General features: G+C 37.9%; 1 long non-coding RNA gene across 2 annotated transcripts; it reads right to left on the bottom strand.

Moving 5' to 3' along the window:
- Positions 1–4,096: 4,096 nt before the first annotated feature.
- Positions 4,097–21,266, bottom strand: LOC137084284 (uncharacterized). Of its 2 annotated transcripts, XR_010906725.1 has the most exons (7): positions 21,200–21,266; positions 19,918–20,035; positions 17,245–17,313; positions 7,389–7,839; positions 6,909–6,993; positions 6,676–6,743; positions 4,097–4,996 (listed from the first exon to the last, which is right to left on the bottom strand). It is a non-coding gene; the product is annotated as an uncharacterized lncRNA (long non-coding RNA). The 2 variants fall into 2 exon arrangements; XR_010906726.1 differs by lacking the exon at positions 17,245–17,313.
- Between the last annotated feature and the right edge of the window lie 121 nt (positions 21,267–21,387).

Genomic DNA, 21,387 nt, shown 5'->3' with positions numbered 1-21,387 from the left:
TAAATAAACTCCCGTTCTGTTGGAGATCAGACAGCCTCCAGATGGTATTTGTGAATCTATATCAAAACCATATGATGTATTATAGAGATTAATTCTTTGAAGAAATCAGTTTGATTGGTTCCTGATGGATATTTGCCATTATATTACATAGTTGTAAGATGATTGATTTCAATATGCAGATATAAGTCACTGGCGTCACTGCACCACAATCAGGTATTAATTAGTCTTCATTCCATTTTGTTCATTTAGCCTATTATGAATTTGATCATTTGTTTTTATTTGTTATGAGTTGACATAAATCAAAACATTATTTTTCACATAAAGCTATTTTTATGGCGATTTTACATTGACCTGCACTTTTAAAAAAAATGCTGGGTTAAAAACAACCCAAACTGGGTTAAAAATGGACAAACTCAGCCATTTTTTTTTACCCAGTGACTGTTTTTTTTAAGCCAACAATTAGGTTAAATGTTTGCCTGCTGGGTAGTTTTATTCAACTCAACTATTGTTAAAAGAAAACTGTGTTGCTTGCTTAAACTGAACCCAAAGTATGTTGGAAATTAACACATTTAGTTCACATTTAATAAATTAACGTTATTAAGTTTAATTAATAATAATTAAACAATAAACATGTATTACATTTCTTAAAAATAAATGTTAACCTTTTGATTATTATTGTTGTCTCTAATTATGTGTCTAAATTTAAATTTGCAGCCATAAAGTAATTTTTTGAAAAAACTGCCCAGCACGTTGGGCAAGAAGTTGCTCAAGAAGTTAATGCTGGTTCTTATAAAAAGGTGTCAGAATACACAGTGCATCGGAGTTTGGTGCGTATGTGGCTGCATACCTGCAGACCAGTCAGGGTGCCAATGCTGACCCCTGTGCACTGCTGAAAGCGCAAACTGTGGGAACTATGTGAACATCAGAATTGGACCACGGAGCAGTGGAAGAACATGGCCGTGCTCTGATGAATCACGTTTCCTTTTACATCACGTGGATGGCCGGGTGCGTGTGTCGCTTACCTGGGGAACACATGGCACCAGGATGCACTATGAGAAGACGGCAAAACGGCGGAGGCAGTGTGATGCTTTGGGCAATGTTCTGCTGGGAGACCTTGGGGCCAGCAGCCATCCATGTGGATGTTACTTTGACACGTACCACCTACCTAAGCATTTTTGCAGACCATCTGCATCCTTTCATGGAAACAGTATTCCCTGGTGATTTTCAGCAGGATAATGCGCCCTGCCACAAAGCAAAAAACTTTTTCAACCCAACTTAGGTTATTTTTAACCCAGCATTTTAGAGTGTGCTTTTATTCATATGTTGTTGTGCACTGGTTATGGTTAGGGACTCAAAAACATTTTATACCCTCATATATAATTTAATATTTTACTAATATCTGATACTATTCAAAACTTTCCAAAGCACTGACGAATATCTTCCAAATAAAATGTAAATGTCAGAAGATATTTTGATGGTACAGTATAAAAAGATCATTTTTAAAACCGAATTGGATCCAGATAGATCACTTTTACAATATCTGCCCATCCCATGGATAGAAGGACACAGCACTCCATTATTTTGATGATCTTTACTGCTGAGTTCTGACATTTTGTTTTGTCTTTTTATATGATGCATGTCAAATTAAAGGGATGGTTCATTAAAAAATGTAAATGTCTCTTCAGACTTAGAATAAAGTCCTCATTCATATGGATTTATTTTGCAATCTCTTTATGAACATTTCGAAGCGTAACATTTTTTGGTGAATAGACTTTCATTGGAAGGGCAGAAATCTCTCAGATTTAAACAAAAGTCTTACAGACTTGGAAGGACATGAGCGTGAGTAAATGATGATAAAATTTACATTTTTAAAGGGTTAGTTCACCCAAAAATGAAAATGATTTCATTATTTGCTCACCCTCATGTCGTTGGACACCCCTAAGACCTTAGGACTTATAAACAAACTCTCCAAGGTGAAATGGGCCGAGCAAACGAATTAAACTTTGAATTAAATTGTTGTGGTATCTGATTATAAATAAACATCAACCATTAGGGCACGATATTGGAAAAAAATTACATTGCGATATTTTTTCCCCCAACGATATATATTGCGATATTGAGAGCCATCAATCCGGGCTAAAGTCAATAATTACCATTCCATGATATTAATAATTTCAGTAAAAAGCAAGCTTCATTACAAGTGACAAAAAGAAAAGTTGGAAAGTTTGTGTAAACATGAAACTAAACCTCCAGTAGGTGGCAGCAAGTGACCGTCTTAATGAGTGAGTCACTGAGTCGTTCATTCAAACGCTGAATCATTCACGCTTGTTGCTATGAGTAAGACGTGTTACGGGTCTGCTGTGAACGATTTTAACTGCTGAAATAGAACAAAAACACAAAATATTGCATCTAAAATGTAAGTGACTTTAAGTGAATGTTAATTAGTTGTTTATGGACCTGTCATATGAAATCAGTGTCACAGTTGTGATGGTATTAAGGAAAACACTCAAGTGTTGTAATTTCTCCTCGAGAGGCTGCACGAGCGTCAACAGCGCGACATTATTATCGTCAGTTCATTATATATTTAACACTTTCGATTGCCACTTACACTAAATTAATGCACAAACATTCTTGCATTTTGGTAATTCGCTAGTTATTTTTTGTTTTAATCCAGCTCTTGGCAAGTAAAAATCTCTTTCACTTGTCCCTTCAAAACATCCACATATGTCCCGGACAAGCGTTAATGTCGAGCCCTGCTTTGTATTCGTCGTAAAGATCTTTGTGGTGCCGTTTTAAGTGATTAGACAAATTGGTGGTGTTTTCTTGTTTTGTGGCCACAAGACACTCCATGCTAAGTACCTCTTTTTGTTCAACATCATCCTTTATGTAGCCGAAATAGTCCCAAAAAGATGATTTCTGGTACGAACCTTTTTTTTCCCCTCTTCGGATCTTCTTCGTTGCGCATTTTAGCAGGGAATGTTTGGCCATGAGCGGTGAGCAGCGGCACAGTGAACCAATCAATCTGCAGGCACGCGGAACGTGCATGTCACTCCAGCAACAAACTCATGTTTACTGTGTGCTACCCTTCTCTTAATACACCATGGGCTACTACCCTTCACTTCGCATGTTCCGGCGATGTGACTATCGCACACGCGCGCACATCGCAATGTCGATGTTAAAACAGAATATCGTTCAGCCCTATCAACCATGACTGTTGACTTTGTTTATCTGTGGGAAGGATAAAAGTCAAGGACAAAAATCCCCTGCACAGCCTGGAACATGACATTTATTTCCATGATCTGCCGTTTTTCGCTATCCTCGTGTGATGCTTGTTTATCTGCTGAACTGATGATTCAGCTGCACAGTCCCGCCTGAAAATGAACATGGGCTGACATGCAAATGTTGAGGGCGTACATATTAAGGATCCCAGCGATTGTGTCACAGGTGGGGTTATGTTGAAAATAGCCTGTTTTTCCGTGGTGTTTTTCACAAACAAGATTTACATATGAATGAGGAGACAATGGTGCTTGAGACTCACTGTATGTTATGTTATTTAACTATGGCAAGGTTAATTCAATTTTTCATTCTAGGGGACCTTTAAAGTTCACCGTCTTTTTTGTACCATGTGCTGTATTGTCAATTGGATGTTTGCGTGTGCCATCCTATCCAGCTGCACTGGATTTCCCTTTGTGTCACGAGAGTCATTTATTTATTCTGAAGGATTAAGTCTGTAAGAGAGATAGAGCAGATGTCACAGACACTTGCCCCTGAGCTGCCAAACTCTTGTCCTCCTCATTTTTCAAGATTGCATGCATATGTTAGGAAAAGAAAGTGGAAGGATCCCTGAAGGTCAGCTACTGGGAAAGAGCTTCCTTTGCCAAATTCTTATGGCTTTTCCGTGTCAGGGTGAATAATTAATCCTCAGCACTCTGCTCTTCAGCAGGACATTGGCCAGATGCTGAAGAATATCACCACACGTGGATTACGCTGATCTTACATGATAATTCACATTGAATGACGGCAATGTTTTGACATTCAGTGGTCACATCCATTGACAATTCCGACATGTCAACAAAAAACTCATGAGATCAGTAAAAAGGGTTTTAGAAGCATTGTATTTGAGTGTTCACAAACAGTGTCTCAGACCCAGCTGCAATTCATAAATTGTGCAAGGATAACTTTTTTCTATGAATACGTGATTTTTTACTTAAATGACCCTAAACAAAAGATCAGTTACAACTATAGTACTATAACTATAAGGGTAAATGCAACTTTTATTTTTTTATTCAATGAATCTTAACATAATTTAAGCCTTGTCCAGCGGTCCAGAGTTCAGCGGTAAATGCAACAATGTTTTTTATTTCATTAAATTTTTCATTGACACAAAGGCTTAATACACAAGTATTTTATCTCTCTCTAGGATGCAACTAAGCATTATCCAAAGCGTCACACACACATTCGAGATGTTCATATAAGCAGCACTTTCAACAAAACATTTTAATGTTATTTTAAGTAATGTTCAGGGAAACTGATTGATTGTCACCTTTTGGGAGGAAATATTTTCCAAATTAAACTCCCATTGAGAAGTCTATCCTCACTCTGAATGAACATCTGTGTGTGATAGTATATACTAACGATAATAGACAACAAATTTAAAAGTGATGCAAAATGGAAAATTAATAGGTAACATTTTTCAAATGGACAGTTCTATTGCAATTGGTTTAAAGAACTCAAATGACAAATCTTTTGTGACCTGGATTTTAGGCATGCAGAGACTAAAATCCTGTCCAAAGTATATTTAAACAACTTTTGGCCAAATCTTATCCAATTATTACTGTTCTCCCACTGTCTTAAATAACTTGTCCTTAACTCCTCCCCGCTACTGGTTGCACTTTAGATCTGCAAAAACAGTTAAGCCACGTAGATGGGGATCCCTGTGTTTCCTTGAGGCCAGGTTTCCACTACAGCATGTGTCATGCAATATAGGGCCAGATATCTGCAAAAACAGAGAACGGTTTCAAGTCTTTGTCCCTCTGCTGATCCAAGTAAACAGCAACTGCTTGGAGAACAACACTAGTATTTCTATAATGTAGATACACTCATATGTAGATCTTCAAGTCATTTGGTCTGATAATCAAAGGCTACAGAAAAAAACTTATATAACTACAAGACATATAAAAACAGACGGATGATAACCCTCATTCATTTTTCCATCCGTAAAAGGGAACAGAAAATTGACAAACCAGATGTCTTTTCTGAAGCATTTCATAACTTCAACTTCATCATCATAATAATATGAAAATTAAAATAAAATAAAAAATGAAATCACTGATTTGGTATTTTTTATATAAAATATAGTGATTGTTCAGTAATCTTAATCGGATAATAAACAAATTAAAGGATATTATTACACAGCCAGATCATGTCAAATTGCAAATCTCTAAATGTCTGTTTGAGTAGAACAGGTGCTCATGGCATCTCCCCAGTATTAACTATGATCCGATGAGAAATGCTAGACTAAGCATTAGTCTTCTTCTACGCTTACCTCAAATAAATAAAACATTAGAATTTATGAGTTTCTTGAGTAAAGAAAACACTGTAATCAAAACAGTTCTTTATTTACCCTTGCAAACCAGCAGAGATGGTCTAAACTTTGTGTGGAACTTCATCCATGATAGAGGCGGAGTGGAGTTATGAGGTTTGACCGACAGTTTGAAGATCCAATGGGGATATGAGGTTTAGTCACAAGTTCTTTTTAATACATTTCATTTGTTAAAGGAAGTGTATGTAAGACTGTGGCCAAAACTGGTACTGCAATCACTTTCAAATTACTGCAGAGTGGTGTATACCCCTGCCCTCAGATGCCGAATCACTACTGACTTTGTGATTGGTAGATAGGTGGAGGGTGGAGCTTCAGGCCAAAACATCAACATCAGATGAGGGCTTCAACAACAACTTTTAAATGACAATATCCAGGCCGGACTACTGTTGTCAGTGATATAAGTATTTGAAATTCATGTGATTTTTTAATGTCTAGTGACATATCAGGGCCATTTTATGATTAATTGAAATACATTTCTTGCATACAGTTCCTTTAAATATATGAAGCTCTCGCTTCAATAATGGTATTCAGCTCTTGCTAAGGTAGTGTAGCTAATGGTGGCTGCTTCTACTGAGCGGCCTGACATGCAGATTCCACAATTCTAGATCGAGGTGCCAGATTAAACACTATGCTTGAGAAGAGGAGATCTTTTCTCTGTGGGACGGACCATGTCGGGCCGATCAACAGTTCCAACAGGTCTGGGAACTTGGGCTGCATGGGCCACTTGGGCACAACCAACAGAACTGACTCAGCTTTCTACCAGATTTGTACTGGCAGAAATACATGCTTGCGTGTTTTCAGCCACTCTTATGCTTGGCTATGGAGAAAAAACAGCAGGCAATGAGCATTCTCCTGTGACGCAAAGAGGTCACCCTTCCGCTCATTTCATATCCACTTATTGAGGGTGTAGTCTCCATTCCCCCTTGACAAAATGTCTGCCCTGTGGTTCATACGGCCTGGGAATTGGACAGCTCAAATAGATAGTTGATGCTGGTCTGTCCACAGCACAAGGGCTTTCTCGAACCTTAATAGGGGACGAGAATTGATGCTGCCTTGGTGTTTTATGTACACACCTACTTGCATGTTGTCTGATCGTATGAGAACATTCCGATGACTTGGACTTGAGTGTAGCAATCGAGAGCTAGGAGATTATAATAATAATAATACATTTTATTTGTAATGCACTTTATATTAAACAAAATCTCAAAGTGCTACAGATTTAAAACAATCAACAACAATAGTTATAACAACAAAAATATTAATTTAATGTTGATGATCACATTATTTTGCATATGCATCTGCTTACATATGATATTGGTTGTTTCTGCTTCTTAGCCTGTTTTAATCAGGAGATGCTGTACTCTTTCAGGAGACGCGTAATACGCCCCCTACTGTATAACATGGAAAGCCAAAAAATATTGTTGCGATCACAAAAGAAAAAAAAAATCACTTACGACTCTTGACTGAATAACTTTTAACAAGGGTTAATCGATATTTATATTCAGTAATATATAATTTCATGCAGAGTATGTAGTGATATTTTACATTTGATTGCTATTTTTGTACATTTAATTTATATGTTTGATCTGCTGTATTTATTTGTGCTGTTGCTCGTAATTTGTTAGGCTAGTAGTGTTTGGAGTCACAACCTTATTTATTATGGTTACATGGATCAAAAAGAGCAAAAACAATACGTTTGGGCCTATTTTATTTTATTTATAAGTTCTTCTTTTTTTTTGTGGTGGGGCTAGTAGAAAAAAATCCTTAAACTTTAGTCCTTACATACCTGAATTCGAGCGGTTGCCTTCCTTTCCAGACAGTCTCACCAAAGGCTCTGGATCTCTGTGGCTTTGAAGTAGTGGCTGAATGGTCCAGAAGAGGAGTGCTGGGCAGACAATGACCGAGAGCATGTGGGATGAGGGGCTGGATTGGGCCGTCACCTTGGTAGCATGCAAGAGTAAGGTCAGTAGTCCTGCAGAGCTCCCTAAAGACTTCTTGTATCCAGGTAGTATTTGTCGAAGGTATTTAAGCATTTTTGCCTGAAACACTTGCATGACTGCCATTAAATGGAGAGATGATGCTGCTCAGCCTGCTGCAGTGTATGTTTCTCATCAATGCTGGCGGTAGGGCAATATGGCTTGTTGGGGAGCACCACAGATGATTAAACCCTCAATGGCAGAGATGGGCTGTGATGGCTTCTTCGACATGGGGAAGCTTAGAATATCCTTGTCTGCCAGCTGAATCAATAAATGAAAGCAACATTGAGCCAGAGACGTGAACATGAGCCAAATTCTTAGATACCTCTGCATGCACTTCTGGGAAGAACTTGTGTAGCTCTGCGCTCTGGTTCTGTGGGGCTTTCTCAATATTCTAATAACATGCCGTACAGAGCTGCATTATATAGTTATATATGTTCCTGTCTGTAATTCTTATGCTTGAATGCCATATTGGTTGTCATAGAACAATGTCGTTATTCCAATAAGGATTCAGTATATCTAGGAGACAGGTGTTTCCTCCATAGTGTCAGCTTTCTGTCATAAGGTCTCGTTCTAGTAGGCACTACGTTCGGATTGATCAATTGAATTGAATGCATGATTATAACAAAAGGTCCATGTAAATGTATTTGAACAAATCTGAGGAATGAACGATTGAAGCAATGCTGTGCAGACCGATCAATACATGGGAGGGATTAAATGGCAGATGGCTCGTTCCATATTCTTTCGATTTGCTCTCATGGTACTTTGATGTCATACACCGATTGGTCTGTGCAGCACCTCTTCAAGTTAAACACACATCATTTTTCATCACTTATTGGCGCAACAATGTAACTTTCAGAAAGAGTCACTAAAAATCCCAAATTAATGTGCTTGTCTCTGGAATAAAGTGAAGCAATACAAACACTGAAATGTCAAAGTGCTGTTGGAAAAAAAACTGTTTAACCAATGAAGTTTAGGCTATATCTGGTTCAAACATAACTTGTCTCAATTTTTCAGCTTGCTGCATTCTTGTATTTGTGCTAGCATGATTTATTTTAATATAAAGCTAATGGAATTCTATGTGCATGCCAAAAAGCAAACATTTATGTAAAGCAGGGGCTGTATGCCAGGCCTCTGTTATATTGTATGCTGATGTGTTAAAGAAAATGTTGGCACATGTTTAGAGCAAGCTTAGCTCAGTTCAAACAGACACAGTGGCAACATATTCAAGTCCTTGTTCAATTATTTCAGCCATGGAACAAATCCCAGGAAGACATACAGAGATTACAAGCAAATTCCCCTTTATTTATGTGGCACTTTTTACAATACAAATTGTTTCAAATCAGTTTAAAAGTGAGGGTGTTCTCGGTCTGCTGTGGTCAGTATCAAAAGTGGTCCAATGAAGGAACAGCAGTGAACCGGCGACCGGGACACGGGCGGTCAAGGCTCATTGATGCACGTGGGGAGCTAAGGCTGGCCTGTGTGGTCCGATCAATGAGCTACTGTAGCTTAAATTGCTCAAGAAGTTAATGCTGGTTCTGATAGTAAGGTGTCATTATACACAGTTCATTGCAGTTTGTTGCGTATGGGGCTGCATAGCTGCAGACTAGTGCTTTAGAACTGGACCACAGAACAATGAAAAAAGGTGGCCTGTTCTCATAAATCAAGCTTTCTTTTACATCGCATAGATGGCTGTGTGTGTGTGTGTGTGCCGCTAACCTGGAGAACACATGGCACCAGGACACTATGGGAAGAGGGCAAGACGGTGAAGGCAGTGTGATGCATAGGGAATGTTCTGCTGGGAAACCTTTGGGCCTTCCATCCATGTGGATGTTACTTTGACACGTACCACCTACCTAAGCATTGCTGCAGACCATGCACATCCTTTCATGGAAACTGTATTCCCTGGTGGTTCTGGCCTCTTTCAGCAGGATAATGTGCTCTACCACAAAGCAAAAATGGTTCAGGAATGGTTTGAGGAGTACAACACGAGTCTGAGGAGTTGACTTGGCTTTCCAATCCATCTCAATCCATCGAGCATCTATGGGATGTACTGAACAAAAAAGTCCAATCCATGAAGGCCCCACGTCACAACTTAAAGTATCTGCTGCTAACAACTTGGTGCCAGATACCACAGCACTAGCTTGACATCTTCATACTCAATTCTAGTCAAATTATGAGTCTGATACTCCTCCATTGGCCTGTTGGATTGGATTATGGTGCGTGGTTCAACCGAATTAGGAAAGACCTCAATAGGATACACCTACAACCAATCAGAGCAACGGAGTGACGCATAACGTTAGTTGTCAAATGTCAACAGAACTTTTTCCAGAGATTTTCTGTTCGGGCATAATTACTCCTCTATGGATAAAGTCCAGACGGAACTGCCCGAGCTCAAATATTGTGGGCAGGGCTAAGTTCGGCTAGCATCCAGGCTACCACAGCACACCTTCAAGGGGTCTAGTAAAGTCCATGCATTAACGGGCCAGGGATGTTTTGGCATGAAAAGGGGGACCAACTCAATATTAGGAAGGTTGTCATAGCGTTATGCCTGGTTGGTGTACATTCATAAATATATTCAACAATTATTGAACCGAATGTCATTTTTCCATATTTTATATGGCCTAGAATTACATAATTAGGAACCAATGACTTGTGTGCTACCCTGACGGATGTTCAGATTAATTTCACTATGAGATATTTTTTCTTACAGGTCAATGAAAATGCCAGTAAATTACCCCTCAGCTTTTACACTGATTTCTCCAATTTGTGAATGTTGACGTAAGGGAGAAATGAACCTCAAAAGAGGTTAATTTTTCATAACATATTACCGAAATCACCATGACGATGTACACTGAATGTACTCATCTGCGAGCATTTAAAGGAATAGTTCACTCACAAATTAAAAGTGTCAACTTTTATTGTCTGTCATGTCATTCCAAAATTGCATGACTATATTTCTTTTTTGGAACACAAAAAAGGAGGATAATGTTGTTACACTAATGTTGTTACACAATAACAATGTTGTTATTGATCTAAAATCAATATGTTCTTGTGACAAAATTATTTTTCAGAATTTCTCTTTTATGTTCCACAGAAGAAAGAAAGTAACAAAGGTTTGGAATGACATGAGGGTGAGTAAATGATAACAAACTTAAAACTTTTCCTATAAGCTCTGAGCTTTAAGCTCAGTTGATTATGCGACCGGACGGATGATGGACAGATCATCAGCAGCACTCACCCTTTTGTTTTAAGTTCAAGATGAAGATAATACAAAGAAACCACCTTCATATTTTCCCAACAGCTAAGATTGGACATTTGACCTACTGAATTAATATTTGAACAATGTCAAGTAAGCCCGTGAGTCACCGGCGCTGCATTAAAGCTTCCATATTTGTACAGTACGTAAGCCGATCAAATTATTCAGCACACGATTTAACTTTTTGTCTTTTTGTTAAAACAAACTGTGGTTAGCTGGCAAAGCAGCGAGTCATTATCCATTTAATAACCAAGATGTATTGAGGTGTGTGTATGTGTGTGAGACTGTGAGGTATGTCTGGGCAGAATTAGTCAGGGCTTGGTGGTGGTTTGGGTAGCATCTGGTAGCCTGATGTGCGGTATGATGGTAACAATCTCTGTCTCTCCTAATTAACTAAGAGCTATAGCTTCAACCAAACCCATCTTAAATACTAAGATCTTTTGTCTCTATGTCTACCAGTGAAGTAATAATCCAGCACAATCCATGTAATGCCTCACAGTAGACACATTTCAAAGGCTTTCTCTGGAATCAAAATGCACATGGAACAAACAACCGTTGCCTCTATAGAGAAGTTTTATGCAAATCGAAAGGGACAGGTCTGTGGAAGCCAGATCCCATGTGCTACATACTACAGTCCAGACCAAATCATGTTTCACAACAGATCATTAATATTTTAACAGACCCATATGGAACAGAAGAGTTTTTTGAATATTTTTGAAGAGTTTTTTTTTTTTTAATTATATGATGTGCCTCATTTGAAGTACTCTACGGGTGTCTGTCTAGTCCTTAGGGTAAGAGTAGACATTTGGCTGGAACAGATTTCTTATCATTTACATAAATTTGGTACATACAGCATTACCACCTATTACTATCATTATTATCATTATTATTAGGGGCCAAGCAACTGAAGGTGTGGCATCTACTGCATCTGTTGTTTTCTTATTATTCTTCTGCTCTGGAAGTCTATGGCAGCCCATAGAACAGTATGGTAAGAAGTTATGAAATTTGGCACACAGATAGAGGACAGTCCAAACATTCAGCACAGCAAATTTGGAGCTTACTGAATCCCTCTAGCACCACCAACTGTCCAAATATGCATTCATGTTTATGTCAATAACTTTTGAAACAATTTTTTTTCTCTGATTCAAGACAAATCGATTGCACCATATGACATAATTTCCCATTATGAACATTTTCTCCAACACACTTTTTGGACGTCGGCCATTACGAATTTTTTTTGTTTGTAAAATGCTGTATTTTATGAACTCATTAGATTATCAATAAGAAACTTGGTATGGGTCATTGGCGGCATTGCCCTCAGATTGAGCCCTGTCAATGGTGAGTTTCCAGACCATGCTTTCGCCGATGGTTTGTCCGATGTTGTGATTTGGCTTTTCAAAAACATTCGCAAATATTTTTGCAACCGTTATTCCAATTGAAAAAAAAAACACTGTAGGAAAATCTGAATCATAGCAAGTTGACAAAATATTAAAGGCCAAATGTCAAAATTTTGATTGTAAGTGTACGAAAGCCCAACAACGCCTCCTGTAGGTATCTATGTTTACAAGTTATTAATGCTTGAACCCAGAACATGTCTGGACAAGTCTCCGCAGGCAGTATATATACAGAGGTGGAGAGACCAACTTTTTTTTTCTTCTCTTGCACAAAATGGACTGCTGCATGTTTGTGGTTCTGTGAGTGATTGATTAAGAAGTAAGTTATTTGTTTTACATTCTATATTGTTCAAATTTTAACATTTAATAGCCTGACTTACTGTTACTCACATTCTCGTTTTATGTTATCTGTAATACTATTAGAAACTAGGAACATTTTGTTTTTCTGTTTATTGTAGACCCCACATACCATATAGGTGAATGCCTGTAATACCTCATAAATAATCTTAATAAAACCCTTCATCTGGGACACTGTCTCTCTCACTTCCGTTTCTCTAACCGGAAACTCTTACCACCATTTCTACTAGGGATGTTAACCGATGACCGTTTGACCGATTGCTGACCGTATCAATGTTAACCGATCAAAGTTGTCGGTTAAAAAAAAGTGATTTCTAAATTAGGCTATTATAGACAGTGGACTAAACGCTACTACAGTTAGCCATCTCATTACAAAATCTTTTTGTGTGAAGTGAACAAATCCCTAACACTCAATTTTTCATAACTCGCCTGTTTGTACTTAATAAACAAATAAAAACATTTGGCGTGACGTTTGGGTTTGCGCTCTCACAAGGTTTGCAAAAAGTAAACAGGCTAAAACAATCGAGGTTAGAGCCAGGGCAGACGACCGTATGAAGCGTGCATTCCGCATAAGATGGGCTTACATTTGGAAATATATTACATTACATTTCAGTGGTAACACATAAGGTGTTGATCATCATCTTTCTTTATTATTGTTAGCACTACCTCGAACTAAAGCGGCGTATCTTCGGAGCTGTCATTTTCTTGAGCCGCGGCAATGTTTCAAATTCCTAGACAAATGCCTTTATTTTCAACGTGATCACCTTGTACCCCAACCATTTCGAAACTAAGGAGCCATTTGTCCTCAGATTACAAACAAGCTCCTCGGCGTCGCATTTGCGGGACTCATGTTTCGCGTTGTAGGGGATTTAAAGGCCCACTGAAATGCTATGAAACAAGCCACATTGACGTAATTTCCATTGAAACGGCTCCAGCTGTTAGCAGCTCCTCCCCTTTTTTGAAACTGCCAATAGCGTTTTGTCAATATACAGTTTGACTAGAGCACTGTTTGGTAAAGCCAGTTTCCTCTAACACTGTATATCATCATAATCCCCTCCATATCACTTTGAAATACAGCATTCTGTGCAGAATTCAAATGGGTCAATATGTTTGTTGTCAGTTCCAGATTTGCGCGTATGATCCGCGCTGCACTCTCGTGTCTGTAGTCTAACTTTAGACCAGAGCCGTTGGGGTGTGTGCGCTGTTGGGGTGTGTGCACTGCTGCGGTGTGTGAAACTAAAACAGACTTCATTCGCCTCAAATGAAAGCCTATTTACACTGAATCGTTTCCTATCACATATATAGTGCGACTATGTGCCTTTCACCATGTAGAAATGAGTAAATGTGTTAACAACTGACCGATTTCAGCCGCAGCTTCAGCAGTGTAGGGGGCGGGCTTTAGATTCTAGAGAGTATTTTGATTGGACAGAAGATCTGACGAGGTGTCAAAGTCGTTATTTTGATTTTTGTGCGCACAATAACTATTTTCGTCACATTGTAAGATGGACTTTGTATCGATGTGTTTAGTGCCTTTATGGGTCTTGTGAGTGGGAATGTACTGAATGCCAATGGAGGCCTATCTGTAGCCTTTCTCAGCCATCAGCTTTCAACAAAAATATCTTCAATTGTATCTTGAAGATGAACGAAGGTCTTGGGTGTCTCGTTGGACACCCCTTGAACGAAGGGGTGTCCAACGACATGAGGGTGAGTAAATAATGAAATAATTTTTGGGTGAACTACCCTTTAAGTATACTTTCAGTTTTATGCTTCATGTCACATGGCTGAGTCTAGAAACTATAAAAACATATTTTTTAACTTGTGAGGATGATAGGAAAATAGAGCAATATGGGGCTTATTTTTATTAGTTATTAATATAATATTGTGTGGCCATGTGATTAACACACGTTATGATGTGCGAATGTGGGCCACTCATTTCCTGACCCCCCCCCCCCCCCCCCCCCGTACCTGTCAAACTTATTGATAAATCAAAACAGACCAGTTAAGTAAATGAAATGAATTCAAAATGAAAAGTATCTGAATGAACGTACACACCCTCTCAAATTACCAGTCAAAACAGGCAGGGAGCCATAACACAGCTATACAGTACATGTGTCTTCAATAAGAGGACACTGAGAGAAACAGCAGAAAATGGGATCAGCTTCAATGACCCAGCATGCTATGTTGTATAGCTCTAGGGTGCATTTGGGTTGAGTAACATACTATGCATTTGCAATCTCTTCCCAACTTCCATTTTAAGATTTTAGGCCAAACTCCATAAAGAGCACATCATTTGCAAATTAAAGCTATCATCATTATGGTAGAGTGATAGACAGGTTTGGAGGTCTGCACCATCCAATTAAACCTCATTATCTCATATTACTGCTCATCTTGTAGCACAGAAAACCGTGCCACCGCATGCTCCAAATGATGCAATCACAGAAGGTGTTATAGAAGTTTAGCTATATTCTGTTTAAAAGTGTGATTTAACTAGCCTCCCATATTTGCTTTAAACGAGTCGCTCACTTTTATTTCCACCCTGAAGTACATTTCTAAGAGAGACGTGTCTGATCAGTTAGACTAAAAAATAGAACATCCAGTTCTTCTCTCTTCCCAAGAAACTTTTATGAGTAGATACAAATAGGCCATCCATCTTGAGCCACATCACATTAGTTGTAGGCTACATACCAAATGTATACATGATGACAGGATTTACATGAGTTTGTGCATGATATAAGCAATTAAGATGTTACATGTTATGCATTTATTTGCAAAAAAAGCGTTTTTAAAGAAATACAGATAATATGTTTGTGTATGATAAACAAAGAGGCCGCTTTCCAACAGTGCCCCCTAATGACAAATGAGACATGAGGTTTGGTTAATTTATCTACTAGTTAGTTTTGGCATCAACTGTAAGAAGCTTAAATCCTTGGACAAATCTTTACGGTTCCTCAGACTCAAGTTATTTGAACTTTAAGTAAAAAGATCTGTCATTTTCCAGTCGCTGATGCTTTTACAAGTTTACACTAAATTGCTACTTGCATGGTTTTAGTAAAGAAACATATATTTCTGAAGACATAGGGGCCTTGTTTTAGCTCTCTGCTGAATGTTAGTGTCTTGTCAGTATCTTGGATGAAGAAAAGAGACAACATATCCAACACAGCAATGAATCACTCCCTCAGAGATATCTTTACAAGAAATTAAGACAGTTCTCCCTTACACAACATTCCTAATGTGGCTTAATATATAGCCCCTGCTATCATTGCATTTTTACATAATGAATTAAATACATTTGATATAGTTGAATCATTAATTTTATTTATTAAAGCTTTATAATTTTATATTATTTTTATTCTGTTTAAAATGATTCATTTATTTCACTCGATATGAAATGATGAAATAAAATCAGAAAATTTTAAACAAGGGACATACAAGCTCATTTCCTTAAATTTCGAAGGCTGCGTCCTTCGGAGCGTGTAGGATGCAGTGTACGGAGTGTCCTCAATCAGATTTAAACTAGACGTCCTTCGTAGGACACACCCAAGGGGGTAATCTAGCACTCGGAAAGCAATCCACCCATAGGGGCGGCCATTGCTAACCAAGCCATCACCTGTTAGCATCCCATTGACTCCTATTCATTTTTGAGTCACTTTGACAGTGAATAACTTTACATCTGAGGCGTTTAAAGACTCCATTTGTCCATTGTTTATTTCTAAAGAAACACGACAATGCATAAAAGGCTCGATTACCTTGTATCTTACACTATCGCCCCGCAGAAGCTGTTTTTGTAAAAATAGGCTAACAATTGCGTCATAACCAACGCGACTGTCGCACAGTTGAGAAATTACCGTATAGACCTGAGGAGATGCCCGCAGGCGATCTTTTACAGTCTATGAGACAGTCTGGGGGACATGGAGACATAAAGTCTGATAAAGTCAGGGGAGAAGAATGGGGAGAAGCCCATAGTGAGCCAAAAGCAACGGGAGAAAATATTTAAACAACGTGATTCAGATTTCACTTTCCACAACTACTAGAAGACCTACAGCTGTCAGACAGGTTGCTCATGTCACATCTACGTCGTCAAGCTCAGTCTGAGCCTGCGCAGTTCGCTCAGCCATCAGGAAATGAGTGTTCCTTACTGACCTCACTTTCTGCCGTTGAAGTCAATGGGATAGCTCTGTCCATTTCTTTTACTGTCTATGGACACACCATGGGACACACAGGATGGAAGTATCACGTTGCTAGGCCAACACGTTCAGCCTCGTTGCGCTCTCATGGCAGTTATATGAATGAAAATTATTTTTAACTTGAAAATGACTATGAAATGTTTCTTGTCTTGACAGCAATGTACTGTTCTAAACGTTTAAAAAAAGCACTAAACAGTTGTAATCCTATTTACCACAACTATCTGTTTGAGGTAATAAAGCTTAAAAAAAACAACAAGCTTAAATGACTTACATTTAAACACCACACCTACGCTTGCAGGTATATCTGGCGGTGGTGCCGTTTTTTCATATAATACATAAAAAAAAGACGTTTTTTATCGGCGACGCAAAGAATTGTGGCTTATAACCAGCCGTGAAGGATACACCATGCACATTCCAAATTCCTGTAAAAGAAGGGCGCATTCGAAGGTCGCATTTGAAGTGTCCTACTCACTTTTTTTGAAATGAGACAGCCTTATGACGTATGCAGCCTTCAAATGCGACCTCCGGAGGACGCAGCCTTCTGAAATGAGACACAGCTATTAGTGATAATCACAATTTAATTATAGGTTAAGACATATTTAAATTAATATATTATTCTAGAATTTTGAATAATAATATATGATATGTTATAGGATATATAGATTCTGGTATTCAACATGCAAGTCAGATATTCAGAATTACCTAAATTATAATACATAATAACAATATGGTTCTAAATACATTTTAATAAAAATATTTGGAGGTTGCATCTTGCATCATCCTCCCCTAATATAACGGACTTCTAAACTTTAAACTTTAAATATTATTATTGTGTTTCTTTAATTCTTCTTTTCTTTTTATCTGCCTCCTATGCTTAAAAACTATTTTTTCAACTATTAGTTATTGCAGTGTTGGTGAGACCAGTGCCAGAATTTATGGTCAATATGGTCCATATGGTTTGCATTTAGTCAGGATCTCACACATACACACACTGTGCAAATCTGTGTAAATATCCAATAAAACCATAAGCAGCATTTTATAAATAGGACTTCGGGGGTCAAACATGACGCATGAGGTCCTGCAGAACCCTGCATGGAGAGCTCGGTAAAAACCATCACAACTCCCGTAACCTAGTGATATCATCCAAGCAACATAATGTGAAGCGGGGGTGGGTGTTTAGGTTCACAAATGTTGACCATTAAAAACATCAAATGAATACACAGCTTTATTAATGTAATATGACTTAAACGCACATCTTTGAAAGCATGCTTGTTTACAGGTCCTGAATTTGGATCCTTCACTGCTGAACTTAAAGGGCACTGTTGTGACAGTACGGAGATTTATAGTGCAATAACTTTCTCTTTCCACAGGGGGGTTTATGTGAATTCCTGTTTTATATATTATACATGCACTGAGATATAATGCATCCATATGCTTTGGCTTAGTTTGACAATTCTGTGATGTCATGCTTACAGTGATGTCATTTGCTTTGAGTCTATTTTAATGCATGTTTAATATCTAACCCTTCACATGTCTATGTGTACTGTAATTAATTAGCACTCGTGTGTGTGTGTGTCACATGTGTGCAAACAAATACGATTTTCCAGCTTGTTCTCATGTAAGTTGTTTTGTCTGTTGGAAGTGCTGTATTTTTTGCTGTTCAGCTGGTTGGCGGATGCCGTTACTAATGTTGAACACAAGGCCTTTCAAATGTGAAGTAATGCGTGAAGCAGATGTAGGAGTATGCACCTTGAGAGCTTCATGAGGGTCGCCAACTAACTGTCTGACCGTCTCAAAATCTCAAGCTTTCTATACTTTCTCCCTTCTATGCAAAAACACAGCCAGAGCTTTTCTCACACTGAACTTTACATGCCTCCTTCTCCAGGTGTTTTCCAGTGTACTGTACCAACACAAAACAAGACATGGACTGCACACTGTGCATAGCCTCAAACACCCCTTATTGTCACAGCTGGGGTTTAACATGTAGATACAGCGCCCTCTGTTGATCAATGGCTATAAATGTTCTATAAATGTTTTGATAACGTTTAAAATGACAGTTTACACAAAAAGTAAAATGAGTCCATGATTTACTCACCTTCAAGTCATTATGCCATTCTTTAAGATGAACACAATCTAAGTTTTTTTTTAAATGTCCTGACTCTTCCAATCTGTATAATGGCAGTGAATGGCTGTTTCTGTTTTGAAGTCCATAAAAGTGCATCTATCCATCATATAAATGCTCCACACGGCTCCGGGGGTTAAAGGGGTGGTTCTGTGGGTTTTTTTCTAGGCTTGGTTGTGTTTATGGGGTGCAGTATAACATGTCTCAATACTTTTTTTTTTTTTAAACACCGCATTTTTCTTATATTTGACCTTTATTCCACACCGCTGTCTCCACTGTCCTTTGAATGGCTCGTTTGCGTCCTGCTTCTATGAAGCCCATCCCTCCGAAAAACGCAATGGTCTTAGATTGGTTAGATGGCCAAATGTAGTTTGATGTATTTTTATTGGCTGAAGTGCCAAGCACAGGCTGTCCAGAAACGCCACGCCTCTTACCATTACAGCAAGAAGTCACATCTGTGGTGACTAGCAAGAGTTTATGATGTCACCAACCCGGGAAGAAGCTAGTCCAAATGTAGTCCAAACCGGCCGTTTTTGAAGGCAATAAACTGACCTAACTTTAAAAGACAATATCTCCGTTTGCATTGAACTTTCAGTGCTGTAACTTTGCAGATACTGTTTATACTTAACATTAAGTATAAACGCAACATTATGCAACATTACACACTATCTAAAGTTAAAAAAGTAAAATTTTTACAGTTTAAAAACTTAAATATGGATATTTTTATTACACAATTGCATTGTTTCACTTCAGAAGGCCTTTTTTAACACCCTGGAGCCATATGGAGCACATCTATGATGGATAATGGGCATCGGAGTGGGGTCAAAACCAGTACTGATTACCAGGGCCCCAAGGGGAGAGAGGGCCCTTGAAAAATCTGGAATATATTTTAATATGGAACATGGGGGCCCATTAAGGTTGCCTATTCATAAAGCCAAGATCTTGTGCTACACTCTGGATGGATAGCATAACGTTAAGTTTGAACCACTGTCACATGGCCTATTTCAACAATGTCTTTACTACCTTTCTGGGCCTTGAAAGTTGCAATGACGTTGCTGCCTATGGGTGGTTCAGAAACATCTTGGATTTCATCAAAAATATCTTAATTCGTGTTCCGAAGAAGAACGCAGGTCGTATGGGTCTGGAACGACAAGAGGGTGAGTAATTAATGACAGAATTCTCAATTTTGGGGGAGCTAACTCTTTAAAGTAATGTTTTCTCTATTTGATCATTTTATAAGTATGAGAAAATTAATTTGTGAATGTTCTCTAACCATCTGACAGTAGGCCTTACATTAAAAAAATAAAAATAAAATAACAGACATAATGTTTTTCAGAAAAACATTTTATGAATGATGTTTAAATAATGTATTTGTGCTAATGTTCTGAGATAATATTCAAAGACCTGATAACTGAACAAACGCCTCATAAACATTACTCAAAGAATGTTCATACCTTTGAGAAAACCTTGCCAGAACGTTAGCCAAAGTTCTGAGAACGTGTCAGCGATAGGCTAGATCAGTCTACCTTTACAGTTAATGCTCACTAAATGTTAACTTCTTGAATCACTAATAATCGAATAACACTGTTAAAAGTAATAGTAGCCTATCCTAAATCTCAAAATAAATATTAATTTGTACAATGTAATCTATTATAATGTTGTGATGACTAAAATCACCTAATTTCAAATAAATGATTTTGGTTTCTATTTCTTTGCTTTTGTTTATTTAGAAAATGTTTTATAGAATTTGTATTATATCAATCATCACATAAAAATAGTAATTATTAGCTTATCAGTCAAAATTTTAATTTCTGTATTAGGCCTACCTAACTTCACCATAAACAGAATTTCTTAAGTAAACAACTAGATGCCTGAAATCAATCATGGACATGTACCAACATTGTGTGAAGAATTATCTTCCTAAAACTGTCTGGAATTAATCGGTTCATTTAAACACAAACATTTGAGTGCCAAAGCACATTGCAATTTTTATAAGTGACTGCTCTTGATTAGATGGGGTGGGAAAACATTTTGAAAGCAAATACCAAGAAAACCAGCCTTTATTAATCCATGAGTTATAAAGGAGATACAAACATGCTCTGAATATTTATAGGCGTTTCAAAGGCTGCACGAAATTCCTCACTGTGCAAATTAAAACCTCCTTAACATAACTTCATGTGTCAACAATAAGAGAATTAAAACGTCACATGTAATCTGATTTAAAGGCAAGTTGAGAAATAGACCAGCTGTTTATAGACAGACCCCTGTCTTAAATAAAGATTCGTGTAATCACTGGTGTGCTTACCTGTTAACTTTTACTCAGTGTATTCATCACCATTTCCCTAATACACTTTTTTAGACATTATATTAACTTGTTTTTTTTTTTTTTTTGCTCGGCTCGACTAAAAACGTAAACTACGCTACATCTGTCGAGCAAACTCCTCTAACCAATCAGAAACCTCAAAATGCATCACGTGAATGAACGCGGAAGCG

This window comes from Pseudorasbora parva, chromosome 8 (assembly GCF_024679245.1).
Source record: "Pseudorasbora parva isolate DD20220531a chromosome 8, ASM2467924v1, whole genome shotgun sequence".
NCBI lineage: Eukaryota > Metazoa > Chordata > Actinopteri > Cypriniformes > Gobionidae > Pseudorasbora > Pseudorasbora parva.
The sequence above is the reverse complement of the archived record's forward strand: the minus strand, read 5'-3'. Positions and strand labels throughout refer to the sequence as shown.